The sequence below is a fragment of the Lutra lutra genome, chromosome 10 (assembly GCF_902655055.1).
Source record: "Lutra lutra chromosome 10, mLutLut1.2, whole genome shotgun sequence".
Lineage (NCBI taxonomy): Eukaryota > Metazoa > Chordata > Mammalia > Carnivora > Mustelidae > Lutra > Lutra lutra.
Genome location: NC_062287.1, coordinates 2,378,311 through 2,393,486, shown reverse-complemented (window position 1 = coordinate 2,393,486; position 15,176 = coordinate 2,378,311).

Sequence of the window (15,176 nt, the reverse complement as noted above, 5' to 3'; positions counted from 1 at the left end):
ATCAGGGAAATACAAATCAAAACCATAAAGAGATACAACCTTACACCAATTATAATGGCAAACATCCACAAAACAGATAACAAAAGTTGCAAGGATGTGGAGTAAAGGAAACCCTCTTATACTGTTGGTGGGAACACAAGCTGGAGCAACCACTCAGGAAAACAGCATGGCATTTCCTCAAGATGTTAAAAAATAGAGCTACCCAACGACCCAGCAATTGCACTACTGGGTATTTAGCCCAAAGATACACATGTAGTGATCCAAAGGGGCACCTGCACCTCAATGTCCATAGCAGCAACATCCACAACAGCCAAACTGTGGAAGGAGCTAGATGACCTTCAACACATGAATGGATAAAGAAGACGTGGTCTGTATCCACGATGGAATATTCCTCAGGCATCAGAAAGGATGACTACCCACCATTTACATCGACACGGATGGAAATGGACAGGATTATAACGAGTGAAGTAAGTCAAGCAGAGAAAGACAATTATCGTATGGTTTCTTCTATATATGGGATATAGGAAACGGTGCGGAGGACCACAGGGGAAGGGAGGGAATACTGAATGGGAGGATATCAGAGAGGGAGACAAAACATGAGAGACTCTGGACTCCGGGAACAATCTGAGGGTTTCAGAATTACTTTTTTTTTAAAAAATTCAAGATGCCCACGAGAGCTCCTTAGAGCATCGGGTCCCTCTTCACTTACAAAACATGGAGGAATGTCCATATGCACGCACAGATACAAGAGGGCTGGTAAGTGAAACTCGGTGCATGGTGATGAAGGCTTGGCGGCTCCTACAATGGGCCACATGCCGTCGCAGCCTGGCAGACGACACAGCCACATCATGCCCGGCTTTCCACAGTATTTGGCACGCACGCTAACACACAGGGGATACTCAGTAAAAGCAGTGTAACACGTGCCCTTCCTTAACATCCCAGTTCAACGTGGAGATGTCATCTGTCACTCAAGACGTCTCTGCAGCCACTCCGTCCTCACTAGCGCCCTGCACGGTGCTGTCAGCCGGTGGCACAGCTCGGCGTTCTGTCCTCTCTTGCGTCCTCCTTCCTTCAGGGGCACAGGCTCGCTCTGTCTCCCTCGCATCTGCTTCCCGGAAGACAGACTCTGGACCCGCTCCCTGTCAAGTCGTATACACAACTCACCCACGGAAAAACTATCCTGGAGGGGATACACCGCTGCCGCCGCGTCCCGACCACAACACGCCACGGGCAGGAGCACTGGCACAGCTCCCAGGTCACCCGGGTTCACTGGCAGAGCCGGGCTGGGGGGCGGGTGGAGACGGAACACAGACCTGACCATCGAGAAAATGGAGTTCAGCCTCCAATCTGCCGCTTGGATCTCTGTGTACTGGGACCAGTCCCTTTATCCCCGTTTTTCATCTCTCACAGGAGAGTTATACAACCTCCGTCACCTTCACAGGATTCTTATCAGATCAAGCATCTAACTCTGGTCAAATGCCATTCCACGGAACAGCACTGTTACTCGGCGGTCTCATATTTACTCTTAAGATGACTGAGAAAAGCTGAAACGGGCCCCATACTCACGAAGCTACCTCTGAGAAAAGCCGTCGAGTCAGTCACACTGAAGGGTCTGTTTGCCATTCACGGAGGCTGAGAGATCCAAGATTCAACTCTGCGTGGGATTCTTGTCCTACAGTACAGCCTCCTTCTGTCTTGCATTTACCACACTCTAATATCTAGGAAGCAGTATTTTTGACACTTAACTATCAAACTGTACTGCCTGATGGCATAGTGTCATCAAAGTGGTTGCCCACTGTATCGTGGGCCCAACGCACACAGGTTTGGCTAACAAAACAGTGGTCAGGAGCATAATCACTGAGGAAGCGACACCGTGGTATCCTGGAAAGGCCACTCAACTCAGAGTCATTCACAGGGCAAGGAACTAGCTCTTCTTAGCAGTGAACCCATGTAACAAGCCATCATGGGCCACTTAATTCTTTGTCCCCACAGTGCCCTCATCTACAGAATGAAGACAAAAACCGATACACTGTTGGACATACAAAGTGATAAAGTTTGTGTTAGTATTTGTGGCATAACGGCACGAGCAAGTAGAAAACAAGAGCAGGAGTAGTGTTTGCAATAAAACGGGAAGGGAAGGTGAGGCTTGGCGGATGGCAGGACACCGTGAGTTCCTCCCATTCTGGAAGAAAATGCAGCTAAACCTTCCCCGTGACCAATGAGAACAAAAGGCCACATAGCCACTTGCAGGTCTTGCGAGAAAAAGGACGGAAGTGATTGGAGGAAGGTCAACGGTGAGAACACTGGTCATTCATTTTGGCCTCCTCTTCCACTCATCTGGAATTCTTTGGTCCCCACCCCTCAGTCTGGATTGGAAAGATTTCACAGTCTTCTGGGTAATATTAAAACCAACTTACTATAAATAGCTTCTATCTTATAAAATAAACTGTAGCAAAGTGCCACTCAGGATTAGGGATCAATATCATGTATTTTGGTGTACTAAGCTGGAAGGAGAATGTAAATAAAGAATAGAGCTAAAATTAAACCACGTCAGCCTGCAAGATATTATTCCCAAGGAAACTAGTGAAAAAGAAAGAAACACGAAAGGTAACAATGAAGTGCTTAGAAACACAGTGATGGCAGTAACGGAAGAAAAACGGCATAAATGAACTGAGAGACGGCATCTACGGACATCTGCTTCTACACAGTCATTTAATGGTATCTTAGGTTTGGGCCCCTTGATGTGCCTTTTCATCTCTTTATGCTGTATTTTATTTTTATTTGATATTGACATAACAGCGTTTTCCTTATTCTTAGTGAACTCTGGATAAGCCATGGAAGGCATCCCTTCATTGTATTAGAGGCTTCAGAGAGAAACACCTGGAATTTTTTTTTTAAACTGCTTAGATATCCCTCTACTACACAATCCGATATTTAGAAATATCTGAATCACTGGATATAGAGTATAACTTCTGGGTGATGAGGATGTATTGCTTACCGTTCATTGGTACTAATTGATAGAGCCACATGCCCAGTGGCCAAGCTAATATCCTTGAAAGATGGGAAAGGCTGACAGAATGAAAAATGCAGATAGCTGGGTCATTTTTCTTTCTCTCAACTGTTAATGCAGTCCTATAATTAAACATGCTCAATCAACAGATTCTTTAATAATTTCTATCAAGAGTAAATATCACAGAAAATTTCTACTTAGCCAGATGTGTATTTATTTAACAAGCATTGCTGGTGGCAAACATAAAACTCTTTGAAACTTTAACAGCCAAAAAAAAAAAAGGTTTGCATAAATTAACGTTCGTGAAAGCTCAAATAGAAAGTGCTCATGAATTATGAAGGGAATAGACATGGGTAAGGAAACCTGTCACTACAGACAAATGGGGGTATGAAGGAGCCCTCCCTAGAGGAAACCACAGCTTTGGGGATCAACAAATTCCCTGAGGGGTAGTTCCCTCAGACTGTGTATATATGGTGTCAGAGTAGTCAAAAATTGGAAAAATCACAAGGAGTTCTTTGGTGATCATGAGGTTAAAGATTTTGGCAGATTCTTCGGTTTATGAACCAATGAGGATGATGTTCACACAAAAAATCTAAAAAACAAGTCACAAAGTGAGAGTAAAGGGTTAACAACGCTAGGAGGAGACTAGAGGAAAGGACGGTATCTCAGGTTTACTATTGATTTCAGCGGTTTTGAAGCTGATCTCGATTAGGGTCTGGGTATTTGCAGACGTCCGTTTTGGCTGAATCAATGTTCAGGCTTCAGGAAGCCGCCGTATTCTAAAGGGACTCTCTTTGCCGTGGTACTGGCGATTGTCCTGAAAGCATCCTCAGTATTTTAGTCCACGATCCCTTACAGCAAAGGGGTGAAGGAGGAGGTTCCAGAGAACTCTGAATTAGCATGTGACAATTTCCTTTCACCATCATCTAATCTGCTACTGGGCAGTGAAGTTGAGAGCTTGTCATGAAAAACTCCAAACTGAATTAGCCTAGGTTCTTAGTTGCAAGTAATGGAAAGTAAATCTAGGTGATTTAATCAGTTGCCATTAGGAGGGAGAACCAGACTCAATAAGAGTAAGAAAAAGGGACAAGTGGAGTCAAAAATCACAGCACACTGAGACCACGCCTCTGGCCACCGCTGAGTATCAGAGCCACAGACTACACTGAGCTCCTGAACGCCGGTGTCTTCTCTGCCATGACGCTCACACATGTCCCCTCCTCTGAGGTAACACAACGTAAGTAGAATGGAGGGTGACCATCTGCACTGGGAACACCACACGCCCCACCTGCTTCTGCGGGGGTGACCTGGAAAACCAGACTCTGTTCTCAGTGTCTATAGACTCCTACAGTGTGCGTGATGCTCCAACATGGGGAGGTGTTTGTTTCCTGGGCGGATAAACGACGAGGCGAGAGCTCACCAAGCAACACACAGTATCAGGAAAGGTGCAGGGGACAGCAGATGATGGGCTTGGTGTCAGAGCAAGTGTGAATTTTGGAATTTCGGATGTTGGTTCCTGGATAGATAACCTGCAACACATCTCCTGTCCTTTCGGGGCATCTACTGGTTTGTCATTCCCATGAGGCTAAGACTGTCTGACTTGCCTGTGTGGTATTATTTCTGCCGTAGGACAATGCCTGACAGCGAGCCAAAGCCCTCAGCTAGCTCCTGAATGAACAGTGAGGCCAGATTCCCCCGAGGCGCGTGCTGACAATGGCAGGTAACGTGCATCCCAAACACCTGTTTTCTGTGTGTGGGATCACTCAACACATATTTCACACCTGCCAGACTAAGCACCAGGAAATCAAGGTCAGCGTCTTACTTCTGATCGTCTCTACTGTGCAGAGCAACGGGCTCTAACACTTGGTAAGTATCTGCTAAGTAACAGATGAATGAGTGCGAGCCTGGATGTATCTTTTCACCTGCAAATCCACTAGAGTATCCACTTATTTGAGGATTCCAGGGAAGTATGTCAAGATATTCTTACATAGTAAGTGCTCCTTGTTGTTGTTTCTCTTCTGGACTCTTCTGGACCTCCAGAGCTAGAGATCATTGGGATATTCGAAAATGTAGTCCTCTCATGTAGGCAACTGGAGAACATTGTGCCGTTATATTTATTACCCTATTTTGTTCGAAGGCATTTACATTCCTGTCTCCTTTAATGTGCTGAGAGCTCCCCAACCCAGGGAACAAGTCTCAGTTTTTATTTCATCAAAGTCAGCGTCTCCTCATGTTTAACCCATAGAACATGTTCATTTTCTTGAAAAAAAAAATAATAAATGCATGAATGGCTATGTGACAATGGACTTTCATTACTTCCTACACTCCAAGAGTCATCTCGGAATCAATAACATCACTTTTCATGTCATGAGAGAAATAAACATATTATAAATGAGGAGCCAGCACAGCTTCTCTGTCCTTTACCCGTGTTTGCCTACAAGATTCCAAGTTTAATAAGATGCTTGAAGTAATATATGCTCCTAAGTGCTGAGTACACGTTACCAAACAAGACAGTTTTCTTTATTTTGGAAAATAGAAAGAATTTTGATAAAAACTGAGAAAAATCAGGCGTCAGGAGCAACAACAGAAGGCAATCCACTGACGGATGGTTGTGAAGCCACCCCAGAGACAGGGCAGCCCAGTAATGCCTACCAGGCATGGCTGAGAATCCCAAATAAAGGAGAATGGGATAAAAGTACAGGTAAAACCATATATTTGTGGCTACAACTAATATATATGAAATAGTCTCAAAGCAAGAAAACGTCCTAGAAGTGAAGAGGCAGACGTTAAAAGTCAATACTGAAAATGCTTACTGAATGACCGGTAACATGAATAAAGAATGTCATTCATGTACATTGTCACGCACTTTCAAAACTCGTGGATAAGAAGATAATCTTCAAAGTGTCAGGGGATGGGTCAGGAACTGGTCATACTACAGGAGTGAGAATCAAAATGATACTGGGCTACTACCATAGCACTTCCAGATCCTAGAGTAAATGGAGCAACATATTCTAAATTCTAAGGAAAATTACTTTTCTTTTTTTAAACCCAGCATGTTCTGCTATGACCAAATACCATTAAAATTGTAAAACAGATGAAAGACATTTGAACTAATCAGGGATTAGGGTGGCTCAGTCAGTTGGGCGTCCTACTCTGGATTTTGGCACAGGTCATGATTTCAGGGTAACGAGATTGGGCCCTGTGTCGGGCTCTGTTCTGGGTGTGGAGCTGCTTGTCCTTCTCCCTCTGCTCCTCCCTTCACTCTCTCTCTTATAAATAAATACATAAAATCTTTAAAATAAATAAATAAATAAATAATCAAGGATTTAACTGTTAATCTTCCAAGTATCCTTTCTTAGGAAGTTGTAGAAAAGGTGCTTGTGGGAAGTAAAAGTGGGGAAGGAGCTGGATCCAGAAAAGAGGCCTCCCTGTCGAGGGAAGGGCCAAGATGGCGGACCTGTGGCAGGTAAGGAGCCAGCAGCACAGAGGGCAGCACAGAGGGAAAGGAGAAGAAGGAGAAAGGGAACCAGGAATTTAAAACAGAAACAAGCCAGATACACGATTTGGTGTGCTATGGCTTTGGGGAAATTGTTTTTGGGAAAAGTAAAGGAAGACAAATGGTTATGTAAATAAAAACAATAAGGCAATGGTTAAGTATGAGGAAAAATAATGAGTAAAGAATACATAATCTGTTCTATATTTTTGGCCTCATCAATGAAAAAAAAAATGTATGTGTTCACCTACGTAGAAGAGTGTAAGGGCCTGCTACTGGTTTAACTAATTATATGGTAAGTAGTTTGGGAAAATAAAAAGCAGGGAAATAAGGATGAAATTATACAAGGGAGTTAAAGGCTCAGCTACTCTGATGGGGAACCAGTAAAGTCTGCCTAAAATCAAAAATTCAAAAGAAGTTCTAAAGATAAAAGGTATCCATTGGCAGAAAGATAGTCTCTTCAACAAATGGTGTAGGGAAAACTGGACAGCCACATGCAGAAGAATGAAACCAGACCACTTTCTTTTTTTTTTTTTTTTTTTAAGTTTGTTTTGCTGGAACTTTTATTAGGATTCTCAGATTGGACTTTTACTTTTTTTTATGTTTTTTTTTATTTTTTATTTTTTTATTATTATTATTATTTTTTAATCTATAAACATATATTTTTATCCCCAGGGGTACAGGTCTGCGAATTGTCAGGTTTACACACTTCACAGCACTCACCATAGCACATACCCTCCCCAATATCCATAACCCCACCCCCCCCTCTCCCAACCCCCTCCCCCCATCAACCCTCAGTTTGTTTTGTGAGATTAAGAGTCACTTATGGTTTGTCTCCCTCCCAATCCCATCTTGTTTCATTTACTCTTCTCCTACCCCCTTAACCCCCCATGTTGCATCTCCTCTCCCTCTAAAAGGGAGATCATATGATAGTTGTCTTTCTCTGATTGACTTATTTCGCTAAGCATGATACCCTCTAGTTCCATCCACATCGTCGCAAATGGCAAGATTTCATTTCTTTTGATGGCTGCATAGTATTCCATTGTGTATATATACCACGTCTTCTTTATCCATTCGTCTGTTGATGGACATCTCGGTTCTTTCCATAGTTTGGCTATTGTAGACATTGCTGCTATAAACATTCGGGTGCACGTGCCCCTTCGGATCACTACGTTTGTATCTTTAGGGTAAATACCCAGCAGTGCAATTGCTGGGTCATAGGGTAGTTCTATTTTCAACATTTTGAGGAACCTCCATGCTGTTTTCCAGAGTGGTTGCACCAGCTTGCATTCCCACCAACAGTGTAGGAGGGTTCCCCTTTCTCCGCATCCTCGCCAGCAACCAGACCACTTTCTTATACCATACACAAAACTAAGCTCAAAATGGATTAAAGACTTAAATGTGAGACCTGAAACCCTAAGAATCCTAGAGGAGAGCACAGGCAATAACTTCTTTGACACTGGATGTAGCAACTTCTTACTAGCTACGTCTCCTTAGGCAAGGCAAACAAAAGCAAAAAATAAACTATTGGGACTGCAAAATACAAAGTTTCTGTACAGCGAAGGAAACAACCAACAAAATTAAAAGGCAACCTCAGAATGGGAGAGGGTATTTTCAAGTGACATATCTGATAAAGGGTTAATATCCAAAATATATAGAGAACTTATGCAATGTAATACCCAAACCCCAAATAATCCAATTTTGAAAAAGGTATTTCTCCGAAGAAAACATCCAGATGGTCAACAGACACATGACAAGATGTCCGTCATCACTCAGCAGCAGGGAAACAGAAATCAAAACTACAATGAGCTATCACCTGACACCTGCTAGAATGGCTAAAATCAGCAACTTGGAAACAACAGCTGTTGGTGAGGATACAGTTACACTGTTGGTGGGAATGCCAGCTGGTGCAGCCACTATGGAAAACAGCACGGAGGTTCCTCAAGAAGTTGAAAATAGAGCCACTCTATGACCCAGTAATTGCACTCCTGGGTATTTACCCTAAAGATACAAAAATGTTGATTCAAAGGGGGTACATGCACTCCTGTGTTTATAGCAGCATTATCTACGTAAGCCAAATTATGGAAACAAACAAAGTGTCCATCGACTGATGAATGGATAAAGAGGATGTGGTGTACATCTAAGATGGACTAGGATTCAGCCACGAGAAAGAAAGAACTCCTGGGGTTCCTGAGTGGCTCTGCAGTTTAGCATCCAAATCTTGATTTCGACTCAGGGTCATGGGATTGAGCTCTGCATCAGGCTCGACGCTCCACAGACAGTGTACTGGAGATTCTCTCTCTCCCTCTGCCCCTCCCCCACCTGCATGCTCTTTAAATTAATAAAATCTTTTTTTTTTTTTTAAAGAATGTAATCTTGCCCTTTGCAATGGCGTAGATGGAGCTAGAGAGTATGATGTTGAGCAAAATAAGTCAAAGACAAACACCATATGATTTCACTCATGTGTGGAATTTAAGAAACAAAACAAATGAGCATAGGGAAAAGAGAGAGAGAGAGAGAGCAACCAAGAAACAGATTCTTAGCTACGAGCACACACTGATGGTGACCAGAGGGGAGGTGGGTGGGGGATGGGGAACAGGTGATGGGGAGGAAGGAGGCCACCTGTCCCGATGAGCACTGGGTGATGTACGGAAGTGTTGAATCACTACATTGCACACCTGAGACTCATATTACACTGTGTTAACTAACTGAAACTTACATAAAAACTTAAACCAAAAAAGTCCTAAACTATATTGTCCAGAAATACGACTGCACATATAAAAAAAAAACAAACTAGATGAAAGATTCAAAAGTGATTGTCTTTACAGAGAGAGAGAAATTGGAAGACAAGGATGGAGTTTAGAAAAATCTGGTTTTGAATATGAGGCTTAGAGAGCTATTTGGTATTTATAAATAATATGTCATTCTTCTTTTTTTTAAAGATTTTATTTATTTATTTGACAGACAGAGATCACAAGTAGGCAGAGAGGCAGGCAGAGAGAGAGGAGGAAGCAGGCTCCCCGCCGAGCAGAGAGTCCAATGCGGGGCTCGATCCCACGACCCTGAGATCACGACCTGAGCAGAAGGCAGAGGCTTAACCCACTGAGCCACCCAGGTGCCCCAAACAATATGTCATTCTTATTTAGGAAATAATAACTATCAAAGAAAAAAGGATAGGCTCAGGAGAGGCCCAAAACAATGGCAATAAAATAAGAAACACGAGGATGCAACATTGGACATGAAGAGGAAGATTTACATTGTAAGCATGTACCATGATTTGTATCTATAATACGAGCACTTACGTAGAAAATCTATGCCAACAAGTGAGCAATTCTTCAAATTAAGAGAAGCATCATGTAAGCAAATACGAGACAAGCAGGTGAACCTGAGTAGCTTCCCCACACGCCACCCAACACTGCAGTGCTCTGTGCTCTACCGCCGCTCTTCCGACCTGCCCTATCCCCTTTTCCTGCCTGCATGCTTGTTTCCTCTGAGGGAAGCACTCCACCAGGAAGTATGGTTTTCTGTGGGAAGTAATCCCAAGAGTCCAATTCCATTCTGTGCAAGTCAAAAGGCCCTAAACCTTTCTCTCTCAACTCCTTGGAACAGAGAGAGGCAGGTGTCCCATATGAGCTCAGCCTGCTGGACCTCAACAGTGAGCTCATGACTCAGGTTCAGAGAGAATGACTAGACTGGATTAATGCAGCCTCAGAGTCCACACTTGACTGTGCTTGGTGCTCCAGTGTTACTGTATTTCCATTTTCTTAGCACTCCAGAAGAACTCTGGGTGTAGCCTACTGAAGATCTTCCCTCTGCCTATTATGTATCTGAGCCTCCAGCACCTTTGGAAAAAGTCTTTATTGCCTATTTTTGTCCAGAGAGTTTTGTTGCTTGCAACCTACAATCCTACCTAGCTGATGTGATCACCTGGGGATAAATAAAACAAGAAATGGTTATGATGTATATAATAAAATGTCAGAGCTTTACTGAAGCAGATAAAGAAGGCTCAGTAATAATAATAAATTACAAGAGAAGTGGAATGTCCAAATACCTATCTGTAAACTCAGTACAATCCCAATGAAAATTTCTAAATTCTCAAGTTCATGTGAAAGATAAAATGTCCAAGAATGCACAAGATAATTTTCAAAAAGAAGGATGATGATAAAGCTACAAAAATTATCGTATTGTTATAGGAGAACACGAATAAGTCAACGGAATTAAATAAGAAGCCTCTAATCGTGACCTTTTAAACAAAACAAACCTTGCAGCTCAGAGGGAAAATAACAAAGTAGTAGAAGAAATAGATAAGCAGTATTTATGAACTTTCATTACTCTTCCACATCAGAAAGAAAAGGAATTCTTAGAGACATGCATAGCCAATATAGGAAAATATTCTTATATAATAAAGAAGGACTTACTAAGCTAGACAGAAAAATCAAAAGCTATAAGGAAGAAACACTGGCATAGACTTCTGTAGGAGGAAAAGTACCTAGAACACATACCTAGAAATTAGATAGACTGTTGGAACAAGATTTCCAAGGATAAATACAAAAGGTTTGTTAGGAAAGAGAACTATGATCAATGCAGTAGTGGGAAAATCCAAGTTAAATCATTTCAAGATACCTCTTTTTATGTAAGAGGTACCTTACATAAAAGAGATACCTCTTTGCTTTGGAAACACTTCAACACCTCAAATAAACAATCCTGAAAACACTGAAGAATTGAGTGAAATCTAAAATCTGAAAACACACAAGAACTGGAAGAGAAGATCCAAACGATCAGATCTAGGAGGACACGCTGGCATGTTATCTGAAAACATTAAGTTAATTATTTTAATCAAGTAATTCCAATTCCAGTTTACTATCATTCAGAAATAGTTATATATTTGCATATATAAGGGCACTTATGAAACTTTGTTTTTAAAAATGAGGACCTGGAAAAAATATTTTTTCCTCTGTTGTAATGTAATGTAATGTAATGTAATGTAATGTAATGTAATGTAATATTCATTAACAGAGAATTTGTTTAAAAGAATGCTCCCACACTGGAACAGAATTTAATGGGAGAAAATGCATCCTGAATTTCAGGACAGGTTCAAGGCCAGATGTCAGATCACCAGAGAGAGAAAAATGCAGGCCTCTGGTAATCATGTCACAACCTGCAGGAGTAGAAGTACCTGCTTCTCCTTGGTCCAATGCGGGACCACGACAAGGAGGAAACTTGGTTTCTACTCGGTTCTACCATTTCTGCATCCCTGATCAGAGGACTGTGACTCTTCCCCTTGGCGTGTTCAGGAGCCACGGTCTAAGCCTTGGGATCACTGCAGCAGGATGTGGCCAACCTGTAGCCTCAAGCCTTCCCCCCAGCCCAACCTCAGCATTCTGCTGGCATCATTTCCTTCAAGTACTCTGCTGCAGACCACTTCTCCCACTGGAAGTCCCTCGACTCGGGAAGCTAACCTGTAAGGACCGGCTTTGCACAACCGGCAAAAAGCCACCTTTATTTTCAGAATTTTTTGACCTGGTAGATAAACTACTGGTAGCTTCAAAGCACCAAGAGTAAGATTATTCCCACCTCACAAGTCAGTGAAGGTAAAAATCAGGGCTTTAGTCCCCCCCGATCCCCGCATTGAGGTAGTTGTTAAACACTTCCTAGCATATCACTGCTTTTATTTCTACCTTCTCATGATGAAACACTATAAAACGTTTACAAGGATGAGGTAGAGCTGTTTTTACCAACAAGAGATAATTTCTAGGAGATAATAATACCATGAAGACAATGTTTATAGAATAACAATTTTGTGTAAAAGCTTATATGACTGTGTAGATATGTAAATATATAGAGTAAAAGCTCCAGAAAGTCCCATAAAATAGGTGACCAGGGTTGGCTATGGAGGATCATGGCGGGGGCGGGGCTCTTCTTCTTATACTATCTACATAGAATATACAATCTTTGACGCAGACTAGTTTAAAAACCTATAATAAGATAATGTCAATATGTTTTCTATAACATTTTTACATATCAAAGCTAAATAATAAAAATAATAAAGAAAATATTTGCCCAAGTATCTAATGTATTAAAAATTTTAATATATAAAAAATTTCTGACAAATAATAAAATTAATAAAGATACCAATTAAAAAATAAACAAATACAGAGCAAGAACACACAAAATACTAATTTATCACAATGCCAAGTTATCAAAAGCAGAAAAAGAATGTAAAAATAAAATTTTCAAGTATTCAAATATTTTAAATCTAAAAATTATTATTATTGGATAGAAAAAATATATACTATAGGTATATTAGATAGAAACTCACCTATAGTGTCACTAGAACAACTAATTGATCTTTCCTGAACTAATTTTATCAATATGCTTTGAGAGTCGTTAATATTATCAGTATTTTTAGCCAAGTTATTACAGATTTTGGACATACAATAAGGAAGCAGTTATATATTCAGAAAAGTTTTTATTTTTTAAATTAATTTATTATTATTATTTTTAGAAAGCATCTTTCTTTTTTCTTTCAAGATTTTATTTAAATTCAAGTTAGTTTACTTATAGTGTATTATTAATTTTAGGAGGAAGACTGAGTGATTCATCACTTTATACAACACCCAGGGCTCATCACGACAAAAGCCTTCCTTAATGCCCACCTCCCTCCATCAACCTTCCACTCACCTCCCTCCATCAACCTCCAGTTTGTTCTCCACAGTTTAGAGTCTCTTGTGATTCGTCTCCCCCTTTGTCTCTAACTTATTTTTTTCCTCCCCTTCCCCTATGTTCATCTATTTTGTTTCTTAAATTTCACACATGAGTGAAATCATATGGTGTTTATCTTTCTCTGACTGACTTACCAAAATAAGTCAGAAAGTACTTTTGATTAAGAACTGTCATTACGGGGTGACGGGTGGGGTAGCAGGTTAATCATCTGGCTCTTGGTTTCAGCTCAGGTCATGATCTCAGGGTTGTGGGGTCGAGCCCCGTTTTGGGCTCCAGGCTTGGTGGGGGGTCTGCTTGGGATTCTCCCTCTCCCTCAGCACCACCTGCTCTAACAGAAAAATAAATCTTAAAAAAAAAAGAAGAAGAACTGTTGTTACAGTTGATTTATACAATTGAAATAATGGGTCTTCAGAATATATGGAAGGGCATCCTGTAATTTCCTCATTTATTAAATTATATTCATATTCATCTTATTAAAAAGTGTGACGACCAGGGGACTGCCCGGCGGGCTCAGTGGGTAGAACATGTGACTCTTGGTCTCTAGGTTGTGAGTCTGAGCCCCACGCTGGGTGTAGAGATTACTTTAAAAAAGGTGAGAACTGGAAAGGATGAGTTTCTTTTGGCATGGCACAACAAATGACAGCCATTTGGGCTATGTCTGTCTTACATTTAAGTGTATGTTCAGCTTCAAAAAGCTGTAAATACTCCAAAGTAAGTTGAGGAAATGAATAAAAATGATGGATAGATTTCATGAATGCCTGATTGATATCAAAAATGAAAAACAAAATGCTACAAAACGGTTCTAGTGGATTATTAAGGATTGAGATTATGAGATTATGATTTTTTTTGTATTCACATTTAAGTCTCTATACAGATAACTTTACTAGTTTTATAAAGTAAATGTTAGCTATATAATCAGAAAATCACTCACTCTTTTACAAACTGTGGCAACAGGAGTTCATAATTTCATTAGAAAAATAACACATGGAAAAAATAATTCAATAGAAGTTTCCAAATTATTATTGGCTAAGGAAGAAATTGAATGAAAATTTGAAGGAATTTATACAAAATAATTTGAAGGCACATGACTCTAAAGATAATCCTTCCATTTCAGAACATACTGTAAAAAAATTGTATATATTCATAATGTATGTTTTAAGTGAAAATAAAAGTTATATTCTTAAAACAGGAATCAGTAATCTGGTCTCCATTCCTGGTTTTGCCACTAACTTGGTGAACAGAAAATTCAGCTTACAGAGCCCAAGTACTTATAATCTGTGAGAATAGTGGACTATATTTTTCTATCTTTAATATCTTATCTTTCCCAACTTTTCAGATTCACAGAAGGGACTGGCTGAGTTTAAGAAAAGGACTAAGGAAATCCCACTTGTAGATCCCATATTTGTCTACATGTATGTCTGTAATGGTGGCAGGTGAGGGGAGGTAAAGATGAAGTTTATGCGATTCATCGGAACTCACTAAACAAGAACCGAATGTGACAGGACCTGACATTTCCAGGTTCCTGCCAAGGAGACAGGCGGACAAATCAGAGAGTTTATGATTAGATTACGGCCTCCACAGGCAAGTGGGTAGAGCTTTGAACTTTATATGTGTCAGACAGCAACTGACTCGTGATGTCAGGGACTTAAATTATTTTCAGAGAGCCTGACATCCACATGAGGACAGTCTTTTTTTTTTTTTTTAATAGTTGGTTATTTATTTGAGAGAAAGAAAGTGAGAGCACATGAGTGGGGGTGGGGAGTAGAGGGGAGGGAAGGGGAGAGGGAAAGAGTCTCCAGCCGACTGAGTTGAGCTCAATCCCACCAACACGAAATTACAAGCGGAACTGAAACAAGAGTCAATGCTCAACGACTGAGCCACCCAGGGCAACCCAGGAAGACAATTTTTAAAAAAATACTTTCTTTCTTTCTTTGTCAGTGACAGAGAGAGCAT